The 26,431-nt window shown below is 48.8% G+C and overlaps 1 protein-coding gene across 13 annotated transcripts in view; it reads right to left on the bottom strand.

Moving 5' to 3' along the window:
• FoxP (forkhead box transcription factor P) overlaps nucleotides 1-26,431 on the bottom strand; it is a 335,444-nt gene that overhangs the window by 304,499 nt on the left and 4,514 nt on the right. The window contains exon 1 of one of the 13 annotated variants that reach the window (XM_033467567.2): nucleotides 18,865-19,248. The exons of the other annotated variants lie outside the window; for them this stretch is intronic. The gene's annotated coding sequence lies outside the window, so the exon portion shown is untranslated. Of the gene's footprint in view, nucleotides 1-18,864; nucleotides 19,249-26,431 lie in introns of those variants that run through there. 13 annotated transcript variants of the gene reach the window in all.

The following is a 26,431-nucleotide window of genomic DNA, read 5'->3' as shown; positions in this document are numbered from 1 at the left end:
TACGGAAACTTCACTGTCGGCGCAATCTCGATTTTATGCGAATCTTCGAGACAGAATTGTCTATTTTATCTTGTGTTACTCCATGATAGTAGTTTTACCCGTAAATATATTTTATTTAGTTTTCCTATTCGCGTTATTAATATTTCTAGTCTCCCATACAACATTTTACTATATTTTACAGCGTTATTTTAACCTATTTTACTATGTTCTATCTTTTTCTTATTTAATTCAATTTATATATGTTTTATGGGATTAGCAGGTCGCTAAAAGTCGATATTGTTGTATCCATTCCCGAGAAATCATTGCGATTCTAGGGGAACATTCGAATTGATTTCCAGACAGATACCAAAAATCCGGAAAATGAATTCCACTAGTCTCAGTAACTGGTCCAAAATTTTGCTATCCACCTAGGAGGACCAGTTACTGAGACTAGTGGAATTGATTTTCGAGATTTTTTGATCTGTCCGGAAATCAATCCTACTAGTCTCAGTAACTGGTCCACCTAGATCGATAGTAAAATTTTGGATCAGTTACTGAGACTAGTAGAATTCATTTTCCGGATTTTTGGGATCTGTCCCGAAAATGAATTCCACTAGTCTCAGTAACTGGTCCACCCAGCTCGATAGCAAAATTTTGGACCAGTTACTGAGACTAGTAGGATGGATTTCCTGATAGATTGGGGTGTCACTGTAGAAGAGACATTACTGTAAATACTATCGAAACGCGAGCGAGTAAAATATCGTCGTTGCACGATACACGGTATAAATCAATAAAGATTTAGTCCAGCACCGTAACCGAGTGAACATTAACCGTTGTCGGTAACCGTCTATGCCTCAGAGTCGCCACTCGAGAGCAAAGGATTATTGTCCGACAAGTTCAAGTGGACATTCCTTGCATATTCATCGCACATGCATTTTTCTTTCTATTTTTAGTACAAGGCATGACGCAAGACGATTACAGCAAAACATCGTTCGCGCGCTCGCAGATGGAGACAGTGTAATTAATGAATTCTGTTCGAGAAGAGTTCAGGAACTGGTACAGTTCGGTCAAACGTCGATCGCGGGGCCAATCACCGTCAATTTGCGAACTGCCGGCGATCGATCTTCGGAAACGCGTGCACCAGGACACGATACAACACAAAGTAAGAAGAACAGGCGAACGTCGCGGCGTGAAATATTTAAGCCGGCGGAGGAGACAGCAGACGTCTGACAATGCCACGATTTCATTTAGTTTATGATATTTAAATGAAGTCTCCTCCGTCTGCATGGCGGAACAACCTCGGCCGTGTGTAAACGAGCGAGTCACACGGAGTCACTCGTCTCCGTGAAACGTTCGTACTCTCCTCTAATTTGTTTGCCAAACGAACCAGCCGATTTAAAGCATCGACAAATAAATAAATATACTGCGAATATACCGCGAATCTTTGTATAAAATTGCGACAAACAGGAGGCAGATAAGCTCGATCGTTAGACAATAATGGTATTCGTGGAAATCGTCGTTCCACGGATAGAAAAGAAAAAAAGACCTCGGCCGAAAATCTAATTTCCAACGATGAAAATACTTTTCCGTGCGGTTAATCGAATGGGCCCGGTATATCTCGCAAATGCATTAACATATTCTCAATTGTAAGATGATAATGGGGTATTCTCGAAGGTCGACGTTCCTTGGATAGAAAATAATTTATAATATTTTCAAAGACGACACGTTTCTCCGTACGTGTCCGAACGGGCCCCGGTAACCGCCGCGCGACGATGAAATACCACCGGATCCGGCCGAGACGAGACTGTCTCACGGTATTTACGCGTCCAGCCTCGTAAACTTTATTAATCCTTCATCTATTTCGTTTCGGGATCATTCCGCGGGGATTAATTTTACGGCCGCGCAAGCCGGTCGCCGGGGGACCGGCGCGGCGCCCTCGGTCACCCGCGGGGGACGCGGTCTTAATAATGGACGTGAAAATTTCACGATGCTCTCTGATCGCGACTCGGCCCAGAAAATACATTTTTTATGCCGGTCGTTCGCGGACTCGCGCCTCTCGCCGGAGGGTTGGAATATGATTAGTATATCGCGGCGGAGGCATCGGCGCGGATACTTAAATTAAGTTTATTGGCCAATTTTCACGGCGTTACGTCCCCGCACCCCTCGGCCCGCGCGACCCTCGTAAAAGACGAAGTCGGACAAGAGTTTTGTATCGGGAACCCCGTTCGCTGCTCGCCGAACGTCTCCGGGACTCGTCCCATTAAAGCGTGCAGGATAATGAAGGCAATTATGACGTTCGGGAAAGAGTCGCGAGAGCAGTGACAGTAAACAGTGGCAATAAGCGGTATCCGCGGCGGTTTTTACGAGTCTCGAAACCTCTCTCCTGAAACGGTCCCCGCCGAACAATTAAAAATCCGCTAACTGCGTTTCTTTTGCCGCGGCGATGACCGTCGCAGGCCTGGATTACGCGATCACGGCGATACTGTCGGAAATTATTGCGTGTCAACTCTTTTATTTCGTTCCGGATTCGACGTTCGCGTCGATGGTTACGTCGATCTGCATTACGAATGCACGAATAATTCGTGATTATATTAGTGTGAAAACGATTATAATTGGACCGCGGATTTTACGAGAAAAAGAAATGAGCAGCGAGAACATTTGAGAAATATAAAAAAATACTATTGTATAACGTTCGACTCGTCGAGCTCGTTAAGAAGAGAAATGTACATTTGGTGTGCTGCTGCATTTTTCAGTCGACGTAAGATAGCAAGAATAATTGTAGCATTAGCAGGTTAGACGGGACGAGGCTAAGAGCGGGTTAAAATTATTGTCCCATTGCGCATTGATCAGGACATGGAAATATTCTACTGTTTAATGATTAACACTGTATTTCCGTTGCACGACGGTATAGAAGGCGGAAGTGTTCGATGTGCAGTCTTTAATTCATGTCTGGCACACTTCCGAGTGTCTCTTATATATTTCAATTAATTTGCACTCGAGGAAGAGCCGACGAATAAAGAGTACTATTCCTGCTTTATTTACTGAATGTTTAATCGCGAGCCTCCTATAACAGCGAACCTAATAAAAATATTAATAACAACCGCGACCAGGAATTCCGATTTCCGGTGAAAGAATAAGAGAGCGGACGGTTCTTCGGGGAGAACGTCTTCTTCTTGCCACGGCGAGAGCACCGCCGAGGGTGATTATTTCCACCGAGCGATCGCACTTTCGTAATTAGCCGGCAGGAAAAGCGGCCGCCACTTCTTAATCCCGCATCGATCGACGAAACTTTATCCGAGCGAATTTCGTAGCGACGCCGACGCGGCGCGGCGCGGTACGGCTGGAAATCCGGAAAAATCGTGAAAAATGCTTTAAATTCGTCGCGATTTGATTGATCGTGTTAATAAGAAAGTTTCCGTCCGTTCTACCGCGTCGCGGCTCTTATCTCGGGACGAGCGGAGGGGGGCGCCCCCGTGGAAAAACCGCGGGAAAGGGGCCTTATCGATCTGCTCGATACACACCATTGATTAGCATGATTGATGAGCCGGCTCCCGTGTGCCGCGGAAACCTAAACTGCGTTGCTCGAAACCGATCCTAGATTCCGCGAACACTTTTGCGACGTATTAGGAGAAACCGAGATCCCGCCATTGATAACAAACTTTACGATTTAGCTCAAATTGGATTTAACTTTCGAGCGTGCTGCTTTATTAATCCTGCAATTATGCTCGATATCAGCGAGATACTTATTTAGCGTTGCTCGTGAACCAGAAGAGATTAATTGACGCGAAATCTCTGCGTCTCGATGCGCGATTATTTCATTCGAACGAAATTCTGCGGTCTGCGAATGTTCGACTAGTTACAAGACTCTCTTTAGCATTGTTTACGAGAGGATAATTATTCGACAGGAACACCTTTCGCAACGCTACGACTCTTTAATTTTATAGAAATTGAATAATCCTTGAATGTTGCATCAATTACGGGACATTTTCGAAGACGAGAAAGTAATTAACAGAAAACGCTCACGTGTCACTGTTACCCTTCGATTCGGAAGAAACTGTGCGATGCGCAAACGTTCGATCAATTAGAGAAGAGTATGTACATACGATCGCTAATAAGAAGAGGCACAGGCTGGCCCGAGAGTCCAATAAAATGGCACGCGGAGGAAAGAAGGGGCACGAAGAAACGAGGCGGAATTATGCGAATCCTGTCCGAAGACCGTCGTAGCACGCTCGTATCAGAATTCAAACTTTCACTGTGACTCTCATCGGATAAAGTATTTTCTAGCTGATAAAAGGAGGAAATTCAGTGTTAATGCCATGCCAGGCAACAATGTGGCAGCATACTTTCACCGTGGCCGAGAGATAATGCAAGCCGAGGAGAAATCCCGCGCGGATCGAAACGGGTCAAAGAACTTGGATCGCGGATCCGCACGATCCCCGACGCATCCCGCCGGACCGTTCGATAAATTAGGGCGCCGGTCATTTTATCCGCGACTCAATCGACCATGCCAGATCCTAATTTCAGGTCGAATTCCACGGTCGAGTACAGAACTAAGTCGATCATCGATTTCCCTCGATTTCTCTCCCTCTCTGTTCCTCAGATCGGATGCGTTAATTGCTAATCAGGTAAATAACGGAACGTCGGAGATCGAGCGTTCGTTCGTTCGTAGGTTTCGAGAACCGCGCGCGGCGGGAGATTATTGTGCGCCGCGTTCGGAATTCTGATTCGCTCTCCTCGCCTCGTGTAATATTATTTTCGCCGAGGAGGAATGCTTGTTTCCCGAATGGCATTCGACGCGGACGAGAAAGAAATCAATAGGCGTGCAGATTAAAATAGCGGAAGCCGGCAAGAAGAGGAGAGGCGAATGCAACCGGCAGCGGCAGCGGCGGCGGTGGCGGCGGCCGCCGCAAAAGTAGACAAGCGGAAAGAAACAGCATCGTTTTATCGTGCCGGTGGTTCTCAACTAATTGTCCCCGGCGCGAGCGCGCGCGCGCGGCTCCGCTGGAATTGTTTTTAATCAGCGCCGCGCGGATTAAAAAGCGCCAGATTAACCCGAATAGTAGGTCGTTATAATCTTTCGCCTTGGCGGCCTCCGTACAGAAAATTTGAAAAGAAACAAGCGTAACGACCGGCTGCTGACACGTCGCGTCTGTCAGCCCGCCGCGAAGAAGTAGGAAAAATAATCAGAGCCCTCGAGTGTCCTCTCTAGCGACGTCGCCCCCCGCCCGTCCTGCCTAAAACACGCGTCTCCTGTCCCCTGCGATCCCCGCCCCTAATTCTTCCTCCGCGGAAAAAAAAAGAAATGTATCTCCGGTCACGAATGAATGGATGTACCCGATGCCAATGATTCTGTGTCCGACACCGACGCCCGGGACCAATCACGAGCGAGAGAAACGCTCTTCCCGCGACACGGTCCGGTAGCGTTTAACTTTGCCAGCGTCGTCGTTTTAACCCGCAGAACCGGCTGATGAGGGCACCGCGTGGGTGGGAGGCGCGGGAGAGGGGCTCCGCTCTCGGCTCACGGCTCTCCGCTGGAGACCGGAGGGTCTCTCCGGGCTCTCAGCGTCAATTCACCGTGGCACAGGCACAATCATCGAGGGCAAAGTCATCGGGGAAAAATAATTACAATCGGTCGCCTAGTAAGCGCCCGACCGGGCTGCTGGCTCACACTCCACCAATTCCCTGCGTCTCTCCCTACCATCTCGCGTTTCTCTCGCGTGCACACACGCGTACTCGCGCGACCGCGTACGCGAACACACGCGCGCGTGCAACCCGCGCACGACCACCCCCCCGGGAACCACTTCACATATTCGCGGTTCGACGATCCTGTACAAAATCCTAGCGGTCGTTATAGCTTGCTTGTGTTCTCTATCTGTCGCGCGCGCGCCCCGGTTCTTTATTATTACATTTTTATAACGATCGCGAACCAGTCAAAGAGCCCCGGCGCGCGGCTGTCTGCGAGCGACGCGATCGGCGAACAACAATACTAACGACTGACACACGCCCCGGATCCTTTACGAGCCACGTAACGCCCGCTCGAGAATCGAACGACCCGCGCGAGACGCTCCTCTAATTCGATTCCTCTGTAATGACGACACTAATGACACCCCCGCCAGACGTGGCTGGAAAACCGCCGGTCCAGAAACCGTCGAGAAACCGGCGAGAACTTCGTCGAGCGAGCTGCGAAGGAGTTCCCGAAGAGACGTCTGCCGAGCAGATCATGCTCCTCGGTTTCCGGGTATAGCCTGGACACCCCTAGATCCGGGATCGGGGCCCGCCGCTTAGGGCGCGGAGGAGCCGATCGGCAGTGCCGCTGCCTCGATGACGCCGAGTTTGGAAGCCCGGAGCGCTGTGCGAGAACTAAGACGCCGGTTTAAGGTGCTCGGAGCGAGAAGGCTGTCCAATGTTCCCGCGAACTCCGAGCCACTAAGCAGCCTCCGCTATAAATAGCCGGCGGAACACAGACGCGGAACCACCAACACCAAAAAACGGGATGATCGGCCAAGGAATGTTCACCCTTTGCTCCCTGATCGGAGATGCTGATCGTTAGACGCGGGTAATCTGCTGGATTCTCTCTCCGTTTCGTTTCCGACGTATAGACTCTTCTCGGATTGCAACGGGACACTTGGATTTGGCAGGGACGCCCGACAGCCGAGATCTCTTCTTCTTGACACCTGGTGCTGTCTCTGACCTTTTCGCGACGTCAACTCATCCCATGATCGCAGTCCCTTTTAATTTTATAATTCTTGTGGTGTTCTTCGGACTTTGAGAATGGAGGATGCTTGATTAAAACCATGTTCGTTTTGCGGGGGATGCTTTTTAACGAACGATTTAGAAGACATTTTCGACAACGACGTTTTCTCAGTCGACGAAGATTACAAAGTTTGCTGATGTTCGCGGCAAAAATGCTCTGAGTCATCTGTCAGGGACAGACATTGCGTTAAACCCACTCAGTTCTAGATCACCACAAATTACTGACGTATAGTGCTTCATAAGAATGACGGGATTCAACGTATTTAGACTTCCCGCTATTTGTATTACAATTTATGCGTGAATTGACTCTGCCACGGTGTGTCGAGTCTATTTTAGAATTCAGAGTAGGTACAGTAGGTTTGTATGATTTTATATTAATTATTGTATCCTTTCGTATCACATAGAAAATATTGTATCATAGTGCAGTTTCGAAAAGTATGCACAGTAAATGTCTCTCCAATTGTCCCTCAGCTTGTTAACAAAAATGGTCAATTTGGGAAGAGGCGATACGATTACTTGAGCCTCGAGGGTGGTTTTTATAATCGTTAATCGTCAACGACTATAAAAAGGTCGCGAAGCTCGAATAATCAAAGCCCCTCTTCCTAAATTGCTCATTTTTGTGTGCATGCTGAGGGACAATTTGCAAAAATTCGCTGCATTCTTTTCGCCTCGTTTATGTGACTCGAACCCTATTAGCCCAACTCCATTCCTTACGAAAAGGCCTCCGCGATGCCCGCAATTGTCACGAAACGTGAAACCGATCAAGCGTTAACTTTCTCGGTCAAGTCGACATTAAATAGAAGTTCGCTCTGCCTGGAACTTAATTAAGTCGTCAAACAACGCGACAACATTCCGAAAGAACGCGCTTCGCAGCATCGAATCGCGCACCCGTTCGTTTTGGTCGCGACGCTAAAATCAGCCGTGTACTATCCAGCGATCAGCCCGAGAAACAATAAACGATCCTGCCTTTCCAGAACACCGTAAAATATTGCTAATTACCGTTTACCGAGCGATCCGAGCCTCCGAACGGAGTCGCAGCGCGCAGCTTTACGCACTAATAACCGGGGGGAAGAAAGTTCCAATAAAGTCGGCACGATCCCGACGTTTGTGTTTCCCGTGGTCTCGTTAATTGCCGCGCGGTTGCGAACACGTTGCCCGCGGAGGCTGTACTTTATCGGCCGGATCGGCGATCGGCGTTTCTCGCCGCTGCGGAACGGTCCGGTTCCGCGGCGTTTCGATCTTGACGGGGCCGCGGGCACACGCGTCCATATCTATCGGCCATAAAACGTGCGCGGATGACCGAGTCCGTAGTTCGCGTATCTACATAACAGCCTGGCGCGTTCTATTCTAGATTCATAACTATTAATACTAATGTCTGCGGGAACTCGGGCCAGGGGACCCGGCTTCTTGGCCAACGTTGGCCATTTCTACCTCTCATCAATGGTACATTCAAACACGGGCAAACATGAATTTATCAACGAACCGCCGCCGTGGGACGGTGTTGTGTACACGACTAAATATATTCGTGCCGTTGCTGCTCGTCGACGAGCTACGACGACGCCACCATGGCCCGGATTAGCGCCGGCAAGGGATCCCGACGCGGACGAACCGCGCGAAAAATCGGCGAACCGAGCGCGACCATTAATTCGCCGATCTTTTTTAGCTGTTAACACTGTGCCGTCCGCAGATCTTATGATATACGATTCTTTTGTTTGACGCCGGCATAATAGCTTGGAAGTTTCAGATTTTTAAAAAAATTTCGAAGATGGCGGTAATATAAATTCCTAAAATTAAGATAAGATCATCCAAGAATTTTCGTACTTAATTCCTAGTTAAATAAACGCAATGCTATAGTTAGTTTGCTGCCTTTTAATGCCTTTTAATAATGTTATTTCAGTTTTTTAAAATGGCACCAAAGTGCTACCACCGGCATACAACAGATAGTTTTTGCATGGCGCCAGCGTGGTGCCACCGGACGGCATAGTGTTAAGAAAGTCTTCGCACGCGAGATCTCGGTGCTAATTGGATAAACGTGGTACGATTCGCCGTTAAGCCTGAAATAGGTGGTGAAAAACTACGTAGACCTGGTTCCACGCGTAAGAACCAGCAGTGGATTAACGTTATTAATAGACTCCATGCATTTGCGACAAAAATGGGAAATACATTTGCAACTGAAATATGCTGCAACACAGACGCAAGATCGCTGCACCGTTCTCGATGTATCGTTCGTGTTAACCCTTTGCATTCGAACGGCGACTCCGAGACACCGGTAGAAATTGCTGTATCATTTTTCACAGTCATTTTATCGAGTGTACATTTTACCGACCGATTTATTTGTTAAATCGGTTTATACTTAAAGAGTTGTTAAAAAATGTATTGCACGAGCGAGTAAATTTGGGGGAAATAGCTCAAAAGTTTTCAAGTTGGAACAAGCTACGAGCGCAAAGAGTTCGAAGGAAGATGCGCGTGTTTATTTTACTTTTGTTCTATGCAGTCGACGCAGACGATTTTTCTCTCGTGCGAAAGTCCACGGTTCGGTGATTAATGGCTGCACGACTATGTTGGAACTATGTTAGAAGCTCCTAGAATTCTTACAGTCGAGCGCGGCGCAACCGGCGATAATGTTGTCAGTTTAATGAAACAGAATTTCACGCCCGTGGACTCGAGTTTTCAGCCGATTAAAGATTCCGCGAAACGAACAGGAACCGTGGATAAATTCGTGCGGTTTGTCATCGGTGAAACATTTGATTACGGCAGCAGGATAATGGTGGCTCGGGCAAGGTGGATAATTAAGTAGAGGCTGGAACGAGCAGCAACAACTGTAAAATAAAAGGAGGCTAGTAAAATAGTAACACGATGCAACATGGTCACGGTGATCCGAGTCCCCCCAGCGTTCGTAACGAGCCCGGGCGTAATCCCACCTATCTTATCGCAACTAATTAGCTCTCGCGTTTATATAGGTAATGAAGTTAAAACTGCGGGGCGATTAAATCGTTCACGCAGAACGGCAAAAAGCGCAGGCACCATGGGCGTGGACGTAATAAAAGAAAAGCGTAATTACGCGTGCACGCGGACACCGGCCGGAAGAGAAACACACGCGGATCGCGGGCAAGCAAGAAACGACGAACGAACCGGCCCGCCGAGCCGTTTCTTTCGTTCGCGGTACTCTTGCGGAGAGCTAAGACGCGGCCGGCCGAGTTATTTAGAGCACGATTATGCGCCCGGTGATTCATATATTTCAATTTTCTCCACGCTAACTAACCGCCGATTGAAGACAACCGAGCCTCGATTACTCTAATCATGTGATTCTCCGTGGCCGAGCGTTATCTTATCGCGGCGTACACAACGCCGTGCGACGATAATGCCGCGTTCCGTGACGGCGGATCTACGATTTACGGGAAAACGCTGCGAGCGGAACGCGAAGAACGCTCGCTGGGTCATCCGGGATCTAATCGGACAGGTTTGCAGAAAATTTCTGCCGCGACGATAGCACCGGGCGGGCACCTTGCGGTCGAAGCCTGCAGAAATGCGAGGAAAGAAATCGGGAATTAAAGCGCGAATGAAATATAGACGGATGAAAAAATAGAAGAGAAAATGGACAATATGTGATAACGATAATTATATGGTAAACGGGCTAAGAGCGTATAAAATAGATAACTAGGACGGAAAGCGAAATGTATTATAGTGTTTGAGTCGTGCAGTATACTTCATGTATTGTATATTTTATTATATATCGCTGTAATGTTTTATATTGCTACGAATTAGGTAGTAGATTAGATAATACGAATGTTAATAGCAAAGTAAGGCTTTGGAATAAGATTAAACGTCGTAAAAAGGAATATATAGATAAAAGAAAGATAGTAATACCTCGTTATGTAATGTTAAAGAGTGAAAGATGAAAAGGCTGTCAGTTCTTCGGAATATACAGGACTGGCTAATTTTTAATTAACGAGAATAACTAACTAACTGCGCTAACCGACTATCGCAAAGAGATTTTCAGGAAAATTCTGACAGAAATTTAAGTATTTATCGAGTTACCGTTCTTCGAGTTCTTTTCAGCGGAACACGAGCGGAAATTGGAGAAATCATTGACCATCAAACTGGCGATTGCTATTACAGCTTAATCGACTGTATGAATGTGCAATTTGCCTCGTGCGTGACTCGACGCAGTGCACACTCTCTAAAAATCGTACAATCTGTTGAAATTCGCGGGCCGCGGGAATGCAGGAGTCGCGCCAATTCGCGACTGTAACGAAAAAGGAAATTGTTCGAAGTGACCGTATTAATAGAAATCGTAACAGGACAGGATTCGACAAGTCCTAACGCTTCGCGATCTTCGTGGACGGTCGGCTTAGAAGCAGCGAAACCCAACACCGTGTAATCTGGCGATGCGAATTGCGCAATTTAGAGAGACCTAAATTAATGAAATCTCTACCCGCGTTGAGTTTTCAACTACCTCTAAACACTGACAAGGTTCCCAGCGAAATCTAACTTTAGAGCTTGTGTTTCTATTCATTCATTCGTCGGAGATGGTAATCTATCTTGCATTATGTTCGCGGTCTTGTACTCGGAAACGCTGAGCGAACCCATAATTAGCCGAGCGATACACCTAACAATAAATTCGATTCTTCGCCTAGCTCGTTTAGGTCTACGAAATACTATTCTGCTTAGTTGGAGTATCTTAATGAATACGAACCGCCGTTCGAATGTTAACGAATAAAAGCATGAGAACTCTGTTTAGCCAGAAACGAAATCGCAGGCGGCGCTGAGAAATGTAAATTTGCAGGTGACGTTCGAAAAAGGGGCAACAGGCGGCCGAAAAACAAAGTTCGAGGGGAAGGAGCGTTGAACTTAGGCGCGCGGCTCTGGCAAATTTTTCATTATCTTCCGGCATAATCTATTTACAGAAAAGATTTAAAGGTAGGACGTGCGGTGCTCCCGGTCGGGCGTTACTGAATTCATTATGCCTCGAAAAATATTAACTTTAGCCGGGGTCTCGCGTCTTTTTTCACCGGTGTCCTCTATGTTCTCTCACTCTCACTCTCTTTCTCTCTTTCTCTCTCTCTCTCTCTCTCTCTCTCTCTCGGAAAGAGAGAAACGTAAACCCATGCAGCGGCACGATAAAACTCGGATCCTTCCGCTGGTATTTCTTGGTAGATTATTTCGTGTTTTCTTGATAAGGTCGCAGAAGCGAGCGAGAACGAGAGAGAAGAGAAGAGAGAGTGAGAAAGAGAGAGAGAAAGAGAGAGATAGCAGGGTCCGCGAACGAGCTCGCGCAATTATAGACAACAATATTTCAGCGATATATCTTTGGCGACGTCTTGCTCGGCGAGGCAATAATTAACCGAATTAAATAATTGCCGTTGCACTATACTTCCAAGTCATATTTCAAGCACGATACACGTTTGGTGGTGTACGTCGCTACCGCTGTCGCAACGAAATTTACGCGATACTAAGAATAGCCATCGTTTGAAATAGAATCTTGTTGTCATTGGTTCCGCGCAGCCGATATTCTAATCCCGCGAAATTAAATCGCCGTGCCTCCAGAAACGCTGTCGAGCCGCGAGGATGCTCGGCGATCTTTCGGCGATCTTTCGGATCAAAGAACCGCGATGACGTTCTCAACGAGCCCCGATTCGTTTCCGGCGTATCAGACCTTGCGTCTTTCGAGGCGTTCTCGCCCATTCCCGGAAAATCCGTGTCGCGGCGACGAAAAATTTACATTTTCCGCGGAGCCGGGCGTGCGGCTTCGTCACACTACGATACCATATTTTTCCAAAACAGATCGACCACAATTCACAACCTCGTAGAGTTTTCATGAAAATCGCTACGAGAAAAATACGAAAGAAATCGAAGAAATCATTTTCTCGGATGTTCTGCGATCATTTCACGAATACGCGTTCGAACGAGTGAATTTGCTTCACGATTTCCGGTGAAAGTATCATCGTAATCTCAATAATTCTAGAATATTAATTGACGAACCGGTTATTCGACGATTAGCGTCGAAGGTTACGTAGCGGAAGAATTCGCGATGAAACATCGACGATTCGTTCGCGAATAAAACCATGCACGATATTTAGAGATTTCAGACGGCATTCGTCGATGCTCCGAAATGCGTGCAGCGCTTCGCGCGCTCCGCAGAGAATCGCATTTGGCGGAGCTTTTTGAGAAAAGAGCGCGCGCGATCCGTCGGGTCGTCGTAAAATTAGTTTATTAATTAAACCGCGAGGAACGCGACGAGCCAGCCGATATTCGCCGGGGCCCGATCGCGCGAATAAATGAACCGATGAGAGGCCGGCCGCATACCAATCCTTGGTAACGGTTGGCTAACTATACTTGAAGCTTCCGTGACCGCGAGTGCGAAATATACCAAAGTCGCCAGGAATGGAGCGAACTGCGAACACCCAGCGTCCGCTGGTGCGACGACCAGTAAATCTGTCTCATCGTTTGGCACGCTCGCGTTCACCACCTCGAATGAATTATTTACTTATCAATTATTAACCGGTGGCCGGCGTGTACCGTTCCGAGATTTATGCCGGCGAGAAACGGCCCCTGCGTATTCGCGGTGCCGTTTCATAACGCCCGGTGCCCCCGTATTTATCGCGCGCTCGTTTCAAGGTTGCGCCACGCTAGATTCAAATTATTTTGCTCCGGTGAAACGCGAGCCGCGGCGTAATTAGAGGGTCGCTAATTCGCGTAATCTTGACCGTCAGCTGGAAACGATACTGTGCCGCGTACGCTGCTTCCAGGGACCTTCCCCCACCGTCGAGCCCGTCGCGTGACGTTTCCTGCAACTATAGCAGCGCGACGTCCAGCTGGAGGGGGGGACTGGAGCGTTCAAGGTGCCCCACTGGTGCACTAGGGCGAGCCCGGTTCCAAATGCTTTCCGTCCGATGCCACTGTTCCGTCGTTCATAATTAAAGCTGTTTACTTGTCACCGTTGATCCGCTGCTATCCAGATGCATTTGAATAACGTAGGACAACGAAACAGATCGCTTAATTATATTCCTCGACTTTGATCGTCTTGGCATGCTCAGCGAAGCTAGCAATCTGCATAAACAGACCACTATTTTTCACGTGATTAAACATCCAAGACAGTTCTTGTTTACTCGGTCACGACTAGCTCAGGACGAGGACGGATTATTAGACTCGGAAATTAATCCTTTGCACATTGCCGGCGGCTCCGAGGCGCCGCTAAAAATTGCGGTTGTTCGATACAATGTTCGCAATATCGCACTCTTCATTCGTTCGCAAATGTTCTACGAACAAACAGGTTCAATTTCAATATGCATCCGATAAGAAAATTCGTACGAAAAATAGCAATACTGTAGCTTGAAACAAATGTCCACAATATCCGCCTACAATATCCGCATACTCCTTCCTAAAAGAATGCAACTCGTCGATGCAATATCTTCGCATCGTATTGCAAACGTTACTGTAAATCAAGTCGCAGAATAATCTACATACCAGCTTGATACTGCGTTAAAATAACGAAAAAGAGAAACGTCCTCGTTTTGTATTTCGAGTTAAAACGGCTTCGAGCGTGAAGGGTTCGGAGGAAGACGTTCCTAAGTGGCTGCCGTGTGTTGCGACAGATGCAGAACCGAGATTCTAATAATAACACGAGAACGATGAATGCCGGAAGAATCCGTAATATGCAGAAATAGGTAAAACTTCGCGAAGTGTATCCCGGCAAAAGAGAAAAAAAGAACGTGCGCGCGCACGCCATTTGCGGAATTCTTGTTTGCAGAACGAGGATGCATTTCGCAGAGTTGGCGGTGCGCGCGTTCGTTCGTACGGCTTGTGCAAGAGGTTGTACAGCAGTTTCGTAGGCCGGTTATTCTTTCGCTGACTTCCCGGAATAGTAGTAAAATGGAGCGAAGTTGGTGGCAGCGTCGCGCCGCGGAGAGTCAAGTATACCCACGTCGTACACAGCCCGAGCGGTAAATCCATCGCGTCGTTCGGTATGTAAATCGCTTATCGCTTCGAGTGGACCACTCGGTATAATTAGGTAGGTAGGTAGCTAGGTAAGTAAGTATAGGTAGATAGGAATGGCATCATGCGCGCCGACATGTATCCGCGCATCTAATGGCGAGGAGGACGAGAGCAGCCTCGCGGAATTAGGCTCTTCCGTTGTTTCTATTACAAAATAGACGGCGCGATATTGCGGGGCATCGCCGGCCTAGGCTAATCTCTGCTTCTTTTTTTTTCTATATTCCCTCCGTTGCCGACGATGATACCGTTACGATAGCGATACCGCCGGTGCCTCGCGAAACGCCTCGAACAGGTGAAAGGGGAACGCCACTCGAAGCCGATTTCCGATCGCTATCGAACGTCGCTAATAAATTATCTCCGCGGACATTGATATTAAATTAGAAAATAAAAACCGATCCGACCGATAATTAACCGCCGGAGTAAATAGCTTGGCACACATTTTTTTTCCGTGCCCGCGATTTGCAGCGATTCGCCTATAGGTAGCATGTACTTCTAAAAATCGCTGTTGTTCATCGAAGCGTTTCTTTAACACCATTTTATTGTTCGTTTTATTTTTATCGTTTCGCACGATTAATTGAGATTTCCACAGATTCCATCGAGCTCCGCGGAACAACCAACGCGTCCGAAAGGAATAGCTAAAGAAATCTGTGGAAAAAATTGCTGAATAAATTTACGAACCAACTGCATTCGATTATATTTTCGTCAACTAGGTCCCCGAGCGTTAGCTGCATGGCATTTCGACGACACCGCCGGAAAATAATTACCCGGTTCGGTAATAAATTCGGATAGGTCATCGCTGATCGCCAGAGGAGATTACCGTCTATCCGATGACGAACGCAAATTGTGCGAAGTATTCTCATGAAACGGGGTAGCCAAAGTGCATTCGCGAAGCAAAGCATCGCCGATCGAAGAAGTCATTTTCGCAACGATCTCCGTTCGGCGTGCGAGAACGCTCGAAGAATCCGCGTGGTCCGAGAGTTATCCGGAGAGTCTGGTCGAGAGGTGGATCGTCGATCGACGCCGGCAGGATCTAGGGGAAAAATCGTTTGGCGCGTCCGCGTGGCCGGTGAATACACCGATAAATCGAGGAAAGTACAGGCGGCTCTCTGGTAAGCGGACGACGAGTGCCGGGCCGAGAATTGGCACGGAAGGGGACACATCGTCGCTCTAAATTATTCTCTTAAAATGTATCCCCAATAATTTAATACGCGGGCTCGGTTGCGCGCGGCTCGGCCCGGCCCGACGAATTTATGACATAAATAACACGGTACATCCACCGAGGCAGGTATCATTAATTCCCGAACGGTTGTTTGGCCGGGTCGAGCTTTCGGCCGGTCGAAAAACGCGGGCAGCTCCCGCGAAAGGGCCGACCGGTCGCGATAAAAGCCGACAAATCATCCAAACGGCGCATCCAAGATGTATCCGTAACCATTAATCCGCGCGGCGCGGAGCGGAGCGGCGCGGAGAGACGCGAAGAGGAGCGGCGCATCCTATCCAGCTACTTAACGGCACTGGGTGAGTGCAACGAATGTCATCCTCTGCAGCCCCATGCACCGCCGTCGTCCCGCGATGCAGGCCGGTCACGTGACCGACAGGAAGCTACCAATCGTCTTGCACGATTATCCCGGTCGCCCGCTCTGCCCCGCCGCGTGCACCGGGGGGCCCGGAGGGGGGAGGCAGTGCATCGTGCATCGTGCAGCGTGCACGTGCGTGCGTCCGCGCCCGCGCCCGCGCCCGTGTGCGTCAGACCCGGGCATCAGGGACAGCGTTAAATAGGATTCGCGAGCGGACAGCCTCCCTTTCTTTGTGTGCGGGGTCTCTCGTGCGTGAGTGCGTGCGTGCGTGCGTGCGCTCGCGATCCCGCTTCGCACACGCGCCAACGCGCCGCGTCAGAGGCTCGTCTCTCTGCGCTCTCCTCTCTGCGACACCGACTAGCGTGTACCCGCGTGTCCGTGGACGACCGACCAACACATTCGGGATCGCACGCGAATTTATACGTGCACGGCGTGGTGTACATGCAACGTTACACCGCGCCGCGCCGCGCCGCACCGCGCCGTGTTCCGCGCGGCGCAAACGTCGGGAGAGTCGCGACCAGTAAACCGCGCGACACATTATCATAAATGCCCGCGCTGGAGCCCGTCCCACGCGTAAATCTGTTTCGCAAATTGCGCGAGTGGGATTATGTCATCTTCCTACAGTCTCTTTCTACCGCGCACTACTCCTGACACGAGCCCGGCCTGCCGAGCATCAACGCCGACGGAACACGTCCTTCGGAGCGTCGAGCTCCCGCGGCCGCCGATCCTGCGGAATTTTATGCCCAACCTCTTCCCTCGATCGTCGATCGAAAGCGACGCGATTTTTCAGCAATTTTTCGTTGCTCCGCTGTACCGAGGAACTGTTTCTTACAGGTGTTCGCGACAATTGTGCATCTTCTATGCTGTAGTTTTAATTATTATTGAACGAGTAGCTGGATGAGTGGATTATCACCTGATTTGTTTCGCCATCCGAATCGAAACATACCGTCCAGTTTCGACCGATTCTCTGTACGCGCGACGTTTATGTTACTTTAGAATGCACTCGAAATGGCGAAGTTGCCGTCGTCTGTTTGTGACGTAACGCAGAAAAGAGACTGACATTCGGAGATCATGACCGGACTGCGGATCTTTATGCGAAATAAAGATTTGTGCTCTATCAATTGCAGTAAACAATAGCCCAATAGGAATTCCTTTCTCTCTTTAATCAATTTAATAAGCTGAAAATAGTACATAAAGAATGTTAAATTTTTAGAATTCTTCCTGCGTTTTAAATTTCATCTACTAATTTTGACAATGAATTGCATAAGATTCGCAGTCTACTCTCGACGTCCTTGTGACGTCATTGTTAGTCAAATCGTTGGTAGAACTTCGATGCGATTAGTTTCTACAATGTTTTCAATGTTTTATATTTCATTTTGCTCACTGTTCTTATAAGATAAAAAAATCCACGGTTTAGTCGCCGCATATTTATCGGGGATCTTTCTGCATCATAGTGAGAAGCGAAGTATAAGGAAATTGTGATTCGAGAATAATAAGAAAGTGATCTTCGATCGTCATTGTTCTTTTGTTTCCACATCGTCTAACGTCACGTCGACTGAACGGCCGTTAACGAACGAAGCAATAACAACTAAATAAATTACTATGAATCGCAAAAGATCCTCTCGGAACGATGATAATTCGTATATCGTAGGAAAACGAATGAAACGTTTCCAAGAACGAAGTAGAATCGTCGAGTCATGATCAGACGTTGACTTTCCCGCAGAGAAAATTCTATCCTCCGTAGCAGCACGCTCTGTACACCCCGGCTAATGAAAAATTTACGATTCGAGGAATTAGATATGCAAGCATTTTTTGAGGGTATAATACGTAACGTGATTTTATCTGCGGGTTTATCACAGCCGCAGATAATACTGTTTGTAGCAGGACTTAGTCGAGAGATCTCCGAAAAATTTGCTGAATTATAGAAAGGCTCATCTGTTTCATAACTCCCCCCCCCCCCTTCGAAGACCGATATAAGCGAATTCACAACCGCGAAATTATATTTTGCCATGGAACACGCACGCTCGTCTCGAGATACGACTTATCGGCGGATCTTTATCTCGATCGGACATCATTTTGCGTAATTAAACATCGGAGAAGCCGCGGAGACGACTGAAATAATGTTACGGGCCCGAAGTACACGGTTCGTACGCGGCGAGTTTAATATTACCCGGGGTGGTTCTTAAGGGATTAACGAGAAGACAGTGTAAAATAAACCGTGGCCGGATTTAAAGCATCCTCCGCGCGGAGTTCGTTACGGTAGAATCGGAACGCTCCGTAGCGAGCGATTGCTAAATGTTTCGCGACGGTTGTGAAATCGAGAGAAACGAAGCAGGTAAATAATCGGCCGGTTGTATAATGAGCGCATGGTGCAGTTATCTGCAGTAAAACAGCATCGTGCAAACAAGATAAGGAGACGATGCAGAAAGCAGCGCCGTGGGGAGTGCCTTCCCGTCCAAATGATTTTCTTCATCGACGCCGTTCCGCGTCTTCGACCTTTCACGGGCGACTTCGCGAGCCGAAAACGAAGACTAAAAGAAAAAAAAGAACTCTCTCGACAAACCTTGCCAGCCGCCAGCGTTCACAAATTAGGAATTTTTATGCCGCCCTCGCGCCAGCCGATGACGAAACACATTTGTAGCTTCTGCACGGTCGAGCTCGCGAACACGAGGATGCAAGTCATAAGAAGCCTAAGCTTATCCAGTTTTGCGGTGTCCCGGGCCAAGCGGCTCGCGAACTTTCTCGGGACGAACGGCGAATACACGGTCACTGGTTTCACTCGCGTGCTCGCGAAAAACTGTCCGTTCGTCGATCCGACGCTCTCGTGGAAACGCGAGGTAAGATCGGAAGCAGAAGGAACAACGCCGGATCGCAGCAGCGGATCGTCGATCGTGGAAAACTGGAACGCGGGTCGGCCACCGTGTTCGCCGAGCTTCTTCAAGCTCTTCCAACAACAGACAGACGGTGTCGTGGAACTGATAAGCCGGCTCTCGCCGCGAGGAATTTAAAGTGAACTGCGTGGGTATCGCGATGGGAATTATGTTTCTTCGATTGAACGCCGCGATGCGGCATCACGGCCCCGGTTCGCGCGAAAACTGACGATCCTCTCGCGATCCTCTCGCGATCCTCTCCCGATCCTCTCGCGATCCACGCGACCCAGCTAGCTCGCACGAAATTCCGATTTCCCTTCGAAAGCGGCTCGATCCACGCGAGTGTCACCGGCGAACCGATGATCGATAAGGCGTCCAAGCTAGAACTGGATCGAAGTAGTTCTTAATTGTCCCCGACACGGTCGTAAACAACGGTACGCTTTGATTGTTATCCGCGGCGTCCAATTAGAGCCGGCGAAGATAAGGCAGTTTAGGTTGCAGTCAATTTTTCCAGACTGCCGGTAGTTATTTATTCCTGCGATGAATGTGCCCTTATCAGCCGCGGCGATGATATCGTCGGCCGTCTGGCTCGCTGACACGATTGTGCGCGCGCGGCGCAAACACACGTGCCATCTTCTGAGCGGCCCCCTTCTCCCCCCCGCGTGCTCACGGAATCCAGAAAAATATCGCCTATCCCCATCAGTCATGCCGATTCCGCGAAACTATTAATTGATTCCCTTCACGAATCGTCTCGGACGCGTATTCCGGTACGTCGGGATCATCAAAGGCGGCCAGGATCCGACCAAGAAAGAGTTAACCCGTCCGGGTCTGAAGCTGGCACCCGCCCGTTATAAATACACTTCCACGCGAAAACAACTCTTCGTTAGCTTTGACTCGGTCAAATTAGATTTCGGTACTCCGCTTGGACGTGTTACGCAACCATTCAGTCTTGACAATCTATGCATTATGAGAGGCGCGCACGGTCTCGAACGGACCGAACGCGCGAGAAACTTTTATGCCCATCCGGAGCCGCGAAAATGTGTCCGTAGAAAACCGATTCGCCGATTATTTTCGGCCACCGACACGTTGCCCGGAGATTCGACTAGCTGCCGGAGACGTTCGAGTTACCGTAATCTTCGAGAACTCGAGGTTTTTTCGGATTAAACGTAATTGAACGCTTTGGAAGATCGGCGGGAATGTCTGACGAGGTCACAGTTCTCCTTCGACCTTTAACCGTCTCAGACTTTCTAAAGAATTTGTTCAACTAATAGGTAATCCGATACCTCTGGAGAACGATCGTCCGTGTGCGACTGAAATGGCACTCGAAGCGTGCCATCGAAATGAGGTCGTTAAACAAACCATTTCGGTAAGCTACTTTTTGTCGGATGCGAACAAGCTGCAGGGACCTTAAGGATCTTTCGACCGATCGACTTTCAGTGTCGGCGGAGTATTCGTTTAGCACAGCCTTTGACGTGTTCGCGAATGGAACATCCTCGTGGAAAGTTCGCGGGCCTGAAAAGGGAGTTCCAAAGGCAAAGCAAAATTTGTTGCAGCGACTGCTGCTGTCACCTGGAGCTGTTCGGACGAAGCCTCAGAGAACTGCCAGAATTTTTGAAAAGAATCAACGATGGCTCGTCTGATATTTCTGAAAAAGCGTATCGTCCACGTGTGTGACCGAAATTACTCTGAAAACGTGTCATCCAAATCCGCTTATCAAAGAAATATTTCCACCGTGGCCTGATTTTCCTGTCGGATGCCACCGATCGGCGGAAAGTCCAAGAAGGAATCCACGGCAAAAATAGCGGATTATTACAGGTCCTGGCAGATTTATCAACGAGTCCATCGAGCAGAGCCCATCAGAATTTCGTCGGAGAGAGAGAGAGAGAGAGAGAGAAGGGAGAACGAAGTGCCGGCGTTTCGGTCGCGAAGAAAATTCGAAACTCATGATTAAATGTTTAATAAGAGGTCTGCGCGCAGGGTGGGCAGCGTTTCCGGCCCTGCGGATGGTGGATGAAGGTGATCTAAGCGACAGAGTGTGTCCGTTCGTCGGCAGACAAGCCCGGGCAACTTGCGTCGTTCCGTCGAATGGCCGAAGTTGGATGGCGCGCGATTATCGCGGCGAATGTCTGACGAAAAAAGGGGCAATCGGGGACGGGGGTGCGTTTCCACGGCAGCAGGGAGGAGGACCGTAGCTCTGGACGAGAGCAGGAACACGCAGGTGAACACGCCGTGTTCCCGACTGTTTGCGTATCCCACTTTATGCTCCTTCTCGTTCGCGCGAGCGTGCGAGCGAGCGAGAGACGAGTAAGTGCGAGCCGACGATTCCAGCTCGGCTTCCGTCCGCGATCCGCGCCGCGCGTTCGTGTACGCGAATCTGCCCGGTAATTGATTCATGATAGAACCGCGAATTCAAACAAGACCGATCTACATTTTGATGCGCCGTCGCTCGCAGTTCACTACGGATCGCGACGTCGGTTCTATTATGTCACGCCGCCGCGCCGCCGTCGCAACGAGATACATCGCAACCAATGCGGCATGGTCTGCCGATGATCGACTCTTTTCACTGAAGCGACAGCCCTGCCGAGCTTCCTGTTTAGGCCCCTGTTAACAGAACTTGCCGACACGCGAATCGTTACTACTTCACGGCGATTATTCTACCGACTTCCAGTTGCAATCCTTCTTATCCTTCTTATTGTATACTCTTACTCGTGTGCTCTAGCTATTATTTTGTATTGTACTATTACTGTTGCGCTATTATTATTATTCTTATCCGGCTCATTTTTCTTGTTCGATAGGAGACGTACGTATTTTACATAAGATCAAGTGTGTACAAGACTTGTTCGGACAAATAATTCTACAGACAAAGTAATAAATAATCAAATAATATGTCAATGTCTTAGAACGAACCCCAACTAATTTAAGTACAAATACCTTGCCGCGATATCTCCGCAAAGAACAACCAGTTCGCACATCAATAAAAAGTTTGTAAATTTCGTAAACCTCTCTCTATAAGAAAGAAAGAAAATAGCTGCCGTCATTCGCGCCGATGCAACAAGCCCGAATATTTCGGGGCTTGAATTCCGTCGGCAGCAGTCGCGACGACGGAAAACTCGTCGGAGCCATCGACACGTTCGATTGTCCTTAACAAAAACAGCCGTCGACGAATCGCGGACGCGGCGGAGGGACCGCGATTCGAATTACAAGACACTGGATGCAGACGATTATTGCGGTTTATGTCAGGCCGTTGCGACCGGCCGTCCCCCTTTGTGTACAAATCTGCGTAATAATTGATACGCGATGGATCACGAGCTCAAACACACGAAACGGTTTTAATACGTCGACTCGATCCGCCAGCGTGTCCCCGGCACCGCGCGGAATCTCTATTATAGCGGAGGCGAGCGCCGCTCTGCGAACGAGGCTGCGTCGGCTAACGCGACCAATGCGGAACGAGTGGATAATGATCGGCTTTTTTTCGGAGGCTGTGTCCCCGCGAATCGTTCCTCCGCGTGTCCCACAGGGAACCCGAAACGCTCTTTGTGCGCTGCGATTCCGCGACTTTCGCCCTCCTACCCCGCCGCGCCGCAACAACGGCCACCCCCTCGTCAATGAGCGAGGGCTCGCCCAGCTTTTTCCGGCCACCAAGGCAAAGAAACTAGGAAATTCTGTGCGATCCGGTTGCAAAACTGTTGCGCAACACGAGCACGAGCCCTGCCAATCCCTGCGAGCACGACGCTCGCCATAAATATTAGGGACACGCGATCTCTGACAGTCCGCGCTCAAATATTCGATGCGGTTTTTCAATTGAACCCGTCGTTCGTCGGCGAGCTCGAAGCGAAAACTGTTGCTTTGTATATTTCTTAACCCGTCGAGCGCACATTGGTTGCCACGTGTGTATAAAAATGTCATTATATAAATATAATAGAACACGAATACGTGCGACGAATAATTCGCGCTTTGTTGGTATACGTTCGCAATTAAAAAATTCGCGAAACCTTCTTATCTTTTAGAATACAGATATAGACATACTGCAATCAAAATATAATAGAATTCTCAAAAATTTAATCACCGGCTCGAGGGCTTAATCAACGTTTTAACAGAATTTAATTAGTCAACGGTCTCGAATAAATCGCTGAGAAACCTCGATTGCAAAAATGACATGTTTCACCAAAATCCTGGTTTGCGAAATTCGTGAAGAACATTTCTACATTGCACACGAATTCGTAATTAACGATTCGTGACGAAGATTTCGTACCGAAGTCTATCGCTATTAATTGCTCCTAAATCGAAGCAAAATTTAATTCGTGCGTTATCGAACTTTAAGAATTAAATGTAGACACGCGAGAAACAAAAATTATGGCATCCGCCTAGAGGAATTACAGGCGAAAGATCGCAGTGTCTGGAAGAGTGCAGCGAAACTGCATGCTCTGTCGCCGCAGAGACATTTAACAACAAGCATTTATTTTTCTGCAGTTCGATTTGTCGTGGTGACGCAATGGTGGAAACGGCGTCGTGTACAGAGAGAGAGAGAGAGAGAGAGAGAGAGAGAGAGAGAGAGAGAGGCCTGTAGCCGAAGGGATTTCTTTCGGTGACAGACCGAGGAATCGACCTAAATTCTGGCCTCGTCGAAACGATTCGCTTTTCAATTGACAGGCTGACGGTCAGCGGAATAATTCATGACGCGGTGATATCTGGGAAATTGTCGTCGAGGCGACGCCATGATCTTGTTATAACGAGTCCCCGTGCAAACGGTCGGTACATCACAATCGCAGGATGATAATTTAATGTAACGACGCGCGTTAGTGCGCCGATAGCAAATGAACGGCCGCCGGCGTTCCCGTGTTAACGCGGCTACGAGAACAACCGTGGGGGCATATTTGACACGGAGCAGTCATGGATCGGCAAATCATCGAATCATCGGCGGTACTCGACAACGTAACAAGTCAACAGGCGGTCGTTATGTATATTGACGTATACTTGCCGCAGTTGCGGCGTCGATGCCTGTTTCTATTGACAAATACCCGTCGCGGGGGCGATGATGCATTGCCGTACACGGGCCAGCCGAATGACATGGAATGCGTATTATCCGGACAAAATGAACCAGCCTCTAGGAATTCGAGCGCTTGTCAACGCCGCGGACCGACCGTGTCACAAACAATAAGCTACCGTTCGCGTCTATCGTGATCGAAACAATCAACTGTGTAACCAGTTACACCCGCGCTTCCTTCTTTCCAGCTGTCCGCGGATTTTCCGATTCTTCGCGCTCTTGGCGTCTACTCGCGCGCGGAATTCCGCGGCTGCGAGGAGAAACGCGGCGAGCCGCGACTTCGAAAAATCTAGGCGAACTGCGTTGATCGAACTGCGGCATGCAGGATTCACGTGTTTATCGGAAGAAACGTCGCGAGAACAAATACTGTGGACTGTAAAAAAAAATTATGCAATCTCGAAAACAACTCGTAACTCGCGACGTTTTTCCTCGCAGAATTCTGCTCGTCTCTTTCATGAATCAGCGAAAATTTGTTTCGCGTTGCAAATTTACGGGATCTGCGATTTGTTTGTATCTTCAATCGCTCACGGGAATCTCCGGGAAACATCAAATTGCACGGTCGTTCAGAACGCAGTAGTCCCGATTAGCCCATTCCCATAGCCGGGAAGAATGAAACATAATAATGTAAAAAGCTGGCTTGCTGTTATCGCACTAATGAATTGTTTCCACTCTTCTCTTTCGCGATACACAAACGGCACGACGCTTTCGAGCATTTTTCGATGAAGTTGTTTCTATGCGGAATAGATTAGCGCGAGCACGCGCTAATCATGCAAGTGGGTCAAGTCAATCGTGAGAAACGGATTTGTATTTCCTCTTTGAACGCTGAATCTACCCAGCGAAAGCGGCCGATATGTCCGGTTTTATGAAAGCGACGACGCTGTTTAGGTTTTCAGTCGTTTCTATGACAAATGCTTGCTTCGATACAGAAAACATATCTGCGCGTCTCTTGCTATAATTTCGAAGATTGTAAAGTCGGAAACAAGCCTCGGTTGTTGGTAATATCGCATGTCAATGAATCGAGCTTGTCAGATTATCTTTCTTCCAAGATTCTAATTAAAGAAAAAGATGACCAGAGTCCTCTCTGACGCAGCAGAGTCATCGAGGAGCCTGTTAATGGAGCAGGCCAGGGTTGGTCTCGATGTAGGTCCGGGTTCAGGCCTCTGCCGTGATCGAGTTTAGGTTCGAGCTAGGTCAGAGTCAGGTTCGACTCGCGTTTCGATCAGGACCGATTTAGCCCCGAGCTAATTCGAAGCGGCGCGCGTATTAGATTCGAGTCGGACCGTGTGTCTAAGGTAAATCCGGATCGGGTTCGACTGCTAAATTCCGGTAGATCTTAGCGACTGTTCGCCGTTCGCGAACGAAGTCTCTGCGAACGGTTGGTGGGAAGCTCGCTGCTAGATTCGAGTCGAACGAACGGATTGTTATCGATGCGGGCCGACGGGTTTGAAACGAGCCAGACACCGCGATGGCAGATCGAATGGATCCAAGGACTGCTCGGAGTTCGATGAAAAAGCCCGCGGATCGAAGGAATTGAAGAATCGTCGACGACAATGCGGAGTGGCGTTGAAGTGGCTGTGACGGATGACAGACGGTTGCACGGGGATCGGCGGTTCGCGAAAGTGGCGTAGGAGCAGTCGCGATACACAACGTGTAACAATGGAGCCAATATCTGTAAAAAGGTGGTGCTCGTAACGTGCACACTCGACGCGCCCGGGAAACAAATGTCGTGCCTATGCGTGACAACCCTTATTGCGGGGCGGGAGAGAAAGCGAGAGGGGGAGAGAGAGAGAGAGACCGGGCTCGTGTGTTTGTGAGCTGCGTGTTTATTGCTCGACCTGGCAATAATAACTGGTTATTATTCATTACCCGGGCGCAGCCGTGTTACCAACGCACGAATGTCGCAGTCACCTACACGGACCGCCGCGAATCACTCTCTCTCGCCTTTCTCTTCTTTTTGTTTCGCGGCTCCTCTCGAGCCGTCGAGGACACGACGATTCGTGAAATATCGCGCCGCTGCCGCCCTACCACCCCGGCCTGATGAAAAGGAAAAAAAATCAACGGGTTACAAACTACCCTGCAGCGCGAGCCACCCCTCTCGAAGATCCATCGCAGAAAATCTGTAACCTTCGCAAACAGCCCGCGCGCAAATAAGGTACACAATTAAGGATACAACAGCGGATCGACCGGTTTTCCGACGTCATAGATATCGATACCTA

Source organism: Megalopta genalis, chromosome 4 (assembly GCF_051020955.1).
Source record: "Megalopta genalis isolate 19385.01 chromosome 4, iyMegGena1_principal, whole genome shotgun sequence".
Lineage (NCBI taxonomy): Eukaryota > Metazoa > Arthropoda > Insecta > Hymenoptera > Halictidae > Megalopta > Megalopta genalis.
Note: the sequence above shows the minus strand (reverse complement) of the source record. Positions and strands in the feature narration are given on the sequence as shown.